Source organism: Thalia democratica, chromosome 4 (genome assembly GCF_965202585.1).
Source record: "Thalia democratica chromosome 4, ktThaDemo2.hap1.1, whole genome shotgun sequence".
NCBI classification, from domain to species: domain Eukaryota; kingdom Metazoa; phylum Chordata; class Thaliacea; order Salpida; family Salpidae; genus Thalia; species Thalia democratica.
The window spans coordinates 72,370,103-72,376,102 of record NC_139168.1 but is presented as its reverse complement, the minus strand read 5'-3'; positions in this window follow the sequence as shown (position 1 = coordinate 72,376,102).

Sequence of the window (6,000 nt, the reverse complement as noted above, 5' to 3'; positions counted from 1 at the left end):
GCTTAGTGCTGTTACTAAACAAATTTAAAATGTATTTTTAGTACTTACTATTCTATTTGTAAAAACGAATGGAAATATTTAAATCGAAAATTAATAATTGTAATGTGTACTGCTTAATAGATTTTATTAATAAAATAAACAAACAAAAACTTTATTTTCAATGCCTTATGTTTTATACACACTATTGATAACAAAAAATATACTAAGTTAATGTTTCTGTAAACTTTTTTTTAAATAAGGATTAAAACAAGTTTTGTTTTTAGACATGACGACAAAGGTTAGTGTAAAAAGTAATATTTGTTAATATAAATTTTCCACATTGTGCAAAACTAATATCTTAAGTCTACTTATGAAAAAGTATAAGTACTTTAAATAAGGTTTTCAGATAAATACTCCTCAACAAAGAATGCCAGTAGTATACTTTATAAATAAAACTATAAATACTTATTTAATTTATCTTAATCATTCAGCTCAGTTGACCATATAAACCCCTTGGATACAAATCAGAAATTTAATGGGTCTTAAACTCCAAAGGGGCCTAAGGAGGGGTCGTGAAAGATTCAAACGGGAGCCACAAGGTCATACTTTGTAACCTACACTAAATATTCCAGAGTTGATGATGAAGAGCAATCAAAAAGTCCTAAGCGTATTTAAGTTTTTTTTTTTTTTGAAATATTTTTAGAGGGTGACATAGCTCTTTTTAGTTTGTTCAAAGTGGACTTTATGAAAAAATTTTGGGAACCATGACAGGTCAGCAATTGCTACAATGCGTCATATAATAAGGAAAACTAAATTTTAAAGATACGCTTTTTGTTTGTAAAGTTAAAAGAATAGTTGCTACTTACAAAGTATCATTTTAACTAGCTTAATCATATAAATCACTTATTTGGCTGTAGTTTGAAAGCAATTATGGTTCAGAACTATGTAAGAGGTAGCAACACAAAGAACAAAAACTTAAAAATATCAAAGTTACAAAGTTTAAAACAAACAATCGTCAGTTAGATCTACTTGTAGCTAGAATTCAGTAGAGAGTGTGTTAATAATTGTCATAATTAAATAAAAGCCTTGTTGTAATTCCTAGAATTAAGTAAAAAATATAATCTTTTGTTACAAAAAATTTACTACATTATTAATTTATTTTCAATTTTTATGACAGATTGTAGTAATATAAGACTAATCAAACTAGGATAAAGCTTATAATAGTTTATAATTAGTTAAGTTTTAAAATGTTCATATTAATAAAAACCTACAGTTTAAGATTTATTTGAACTAATACTTGTATATATATATATGGTTATTGGTAGTAAAAAGATACAGAAAGATTAAAAGACCCTTTAAAAAAGCGATAAGTGAATTTTGCTAACAAGTAATGGTTTAAATTTTACAATTTTAAAATAAACTTATAGTACCTTGGCGGACTTAATAAACTGTTAATTATACTTTGTATTCAATTATTGTTTTTTAAAACAGTCGAAGTTTTTGTTTGACCAAATTAGTTATTTTAGTTTAAAAAAAAATGTTTTAATCATATGCTTCTAGTATAAGTATTTATAAAGCTTTCATTTATAAAAGCTAATAAAAAGCTTGGTAATAGTTTCAATAAACCAATACGAAGATAGTATTTTTAGTAAATAGTGATACGTTATTCAATAGAAAACTAACTAAAACACTGCATATACATTAAAAGTTTGAAACTACTTGAATAATTTTTTTTTATAATTTGGTGAAAACTAAAATAAATTTTTGATTAAAACATTTTAATTTAAAGAAATATAAACTATTGGCTTGAAAACTTTGCATTGTCTTATTAAATACTATAAAACTTTTTTAAATTTAAAACACAACACATTTTTTTACGAATAAACTTTATGTACTTAGATACTACTTGAATTAATTAACTGTTGAGTAGAAAAATGCATTTTAAAGTAGGTAATAAAAACGTTCTTTTTGCAAGTAACTTAGTTTTACTTCTGTAAACTCTATAAATAAACTAGTATGAATTTTTTTTTTAAACTGCAATAGATATCATAATCCTAGCTTTGAAATATTTAGAACAATAAATAAATTAACAAAGAAAAGTATATTTTTGTTTTATTTTTAAAGTGGTTTAGATGTTTTTAGTATCATTTTGTGTAAAATTAGTTGTATCAATTTTGATTCTAATTAAGATGATGCTTGAAAGTGCTATGTTATATTGTAAACTTTAACATTTTATATTTTAATATCCCAAACTTAACTATATATAGGAACACTCGATAAATAAAACAATACATACATCCGTTAACGTTATAGTTTTAATACAGTACCACAATTAGCACACTAATTTCTAAATATACATTTTTCATTATAGTTTGGTTTAGTCATGACATTAAGTTTTTTAATGATTTACTAAATAAAAGAGCTTTTTTCTAAAGTTCATGCAATATGCTGATACTTGACTATTTTCTATCAAAAAACAAAATAAATAGGTTTGCTAAAAAATGATGTTATTTTTTCTCACAGTCTAGAGCAAATGAACGAATTATTTAATGTTCTGTAAAGTTTTATTAAGAACTATAAAATTACGAGAGATTTTACTAATGTAATAAATTCTTAGTTTCATTTGACATATGAATTGTATTTTAAATTATGAGTTTTTCTAATAAACAACAGTTTTTAAGACATAGTGAGTGTAATTTTATAAACAAACTTTATATCTTTACTTAAATAAATTAAAATACAAACTAGATTTCAACCAAGGTTTTGCTTTTTTTCTTAAAATTAGTATAGAATGAAAAAACAAATCTAATCTAAACATTAAAAAGTCTACTATACTTTTTACCATATTAATTTATATTTTATTTCTATTTTAGATCAACATTTTTAATATGTTAATACCCTTTTTTTAATCAGCATATTTTATTCAAAACAGTTTAATGTTTTCTGTAATGATTAGTACTAAAATACATATCAATACGTGAGACTATCTTAAATGAAAACCTTTTTTACTTTTCTTGTTTGCTATGTTTTTATAATCTTCTACTTTACAATCAGACTCTTTCTTATGTAATACATTTCAAAAATTTTAAAACAATACGAATGACTTCCTAAAATCTTTCCTAAACAGTTATTTTATTTTGGTAAATAAATAATACTTGATTACCTAGATTGGTATGAAAATCGTAAACATCATATCTCTTCTGTATAAGACCAAGGATATTACTTAATAACCGAAATTTAGGTATTTGTATTCTAATGTGACAAAAAAATTGACAAATTTTATTTTGATACAAGATGATTTGTCATATCAAAAAAACTTTAATTTAGCAAAAAAAAAATATATAATCTAGAAACGCATAACGAAACAGTTACGCAAATATAAACAATCAATGCAAAAAAAAAAATATAAACTCTATATTGAAAAATAGGTATTCTTATATAACATGCAATTTTTAAAACAATTTGTGATAGTAAAATAAATATTTAAGTTAAGTAAAGGACTTTAGTTCAACTAGTTTTCTATGCCTACTAATTAGCATCATTTTTTTAACATTGTAAAAAGTTTTGTTTGTCAAACTGACTTTAAGTTTCCCAAGATAGATACTAATTGAGTAACTTTGATTAAAATTAAAGTTTAATTGAATTTAAAGAATTTATTTGTAAAAAAAAAATTCTATCTAACTTATTTGAATATATATTTTTTTTGTTTGGATTACAAACTTTAAAATCATACTTAAAGTTAATAATAGATTTTATAATAATGACTTTTCAGTTTTTTTGATTAACTCGATGAGTGAGAGTATTTATCGCACAGCCAGGTCCTTAAGCCAACTTAAATAATTACTTTTGCTTTCAGTTTTATGTTCAATAAACTTACTCTTTATACCTAAACTTTAACCAGTAATCACTTAACTATAGCTACAATATAATAAAAAACAACGACAAATACATCGCATTTTTATTAGTAGAAAATTTTTAAAACACACATATCAACTACTGTTGTTTTTAGCGAAGCTATAAAATATAATACTAACATGTATTAAAGCTAGAAAATGAGTAAGTAATATTGAGTTTAAATAAAAAATGTAAACTAAATACTGTTTAGATAAGAGTTTGGTAAAATTTTGATAAAACAAGACTTTTAAGCATAAATAAGTAAAAAGAAAACTTAAGATGGTAAAAGGATCATCTTTTACCATCTTAAGTTTTCAAATTTTTTACTTACGTTGATTTACTTTAGTTTTAACATACTTTATAAAATTATTAAAATTCAAGTTAAACTTTTCTGTAATATTAAACACCTTAAACAATTAAAGAACAACAAAAGTTTGAACAGTTTTGTCAATGCGTAAATTTTTAATTAAATGAACTAACATTTTCTAATTTTAAGGCTTTTCAAGTTGATGACGTTAAATAATGTATAGTAGACTACCGCTTAAGTACGCACTTTTTTTGGTACGCACCCCACCTTAAGTGCGCACTTATCCAGAATAACAAAAAAAGTTTCTAAATTTTTTATATATTTTTTCATACATTTATACTAAATTTAAATAAACAAATAACCTAAATAATTGCTTATGAAACTAAATACTTATGTAGTGGTTGCAGAAAAGTGAAAAGAGTAATGATATTTGAGCTGTAACTCTATAATCTAAATAATTCTTGATGACAAAGTTAAAAAACCTACAAATACAACATATTTAAGTCATAATCTAATTTAAATGTACACACATTGATGTTTTGAAAATGTTTGGTAAACACAATGTAATTTGGTACTTTCCCTCTAACAAAACAAAATATGGAAAATATGGCTTAATATTCTTTTTTATATCATTGACTGACATTGACTTTCTATATTAAATTTATGTATTAATTATAAGGAAACTTTTTATAGAAAAAATAAATCGTTTTAAAACCTATTTGAAAGTTTTGCAGATTAGAATTGTGTATTAAATGTTATTTAAAATTAAAAAAAAACGGGTTTACTTGGCTTATTTATTTGGTGGCTAGTTGTAAGAAGATAACAAACAACTAAATTTCATATCATACTATGTCGTCAAAAAGTACGCACTACCCGTGCTAAGTACGCACTTTTTGGTCGGGTTCAATTTGCGTACTTAAGCGGTAGAATACTGTAGTTAGGTAGTTTAGCTTTATTTAATTTTAATGTAATGTTATAATTCATTCAAAAATGAAGAAATTATATAAAGTTTTTTTTTAACTAGGTCATAACAAAAAAAAAAAAAACGAATTAAGCTTTAATTTTTTAGTGTATGTAAAAATTTTGGTATTATTAAAACAAAAAAAAATAAATATATTTGGCTTAAATTAGAATAACGAAATATGTTGCAAGGTGTCTATTGCGAAGTTTTAAGAAATACAATGCAGTGTCAGAAACTTACTGAATTAACGTTTGAAATATAAAATTAAGAGTGGCAATTTGATGTTTTTAGTTGTAATTTTCCGTATTAGTCGTTAATAGTTCTGTGTGAGTTGTCAAAACAACAATTCTTTTCTTCAAAATTTTATGCGACTGAAAAGACTGTTTGTTTAAAACTTGTTTTAGTTTTGAATAACATGAGAATTACAAACAAAATCACAGATATTTTTATTATTATGTTTTAAATTCCTGTTTGTCTCTTGTCAACTATGTTATTTATAAAAATAACTTAAATATTTTAAGCTGACGTTAAAGGTTTTATATCTGTTGTAAAGTTTTATTTTTGATATCTTTAAAATAAGTGTTTAACGTAAGAAAATTTAAAGAACGAGTAACGTTGAGTTGTTTTAATAAAAAATAAGTCTAGCTTTTTTAATGATTTTTTAAATAAATCTTTTTTATTGTATAAGAATGTTATATCATTTCAAAATTTTTATTTTTTATTTTTTGAAAATGGATAATTTTTTTAACAAAATGATAACTACATTAATTTGCATATCACTTATATAAAAGAAACACATTATAAAACTTTTTGTCGTTTAAGTTGCTTTTATTTAATTTGTATTAAATGTCATAATATG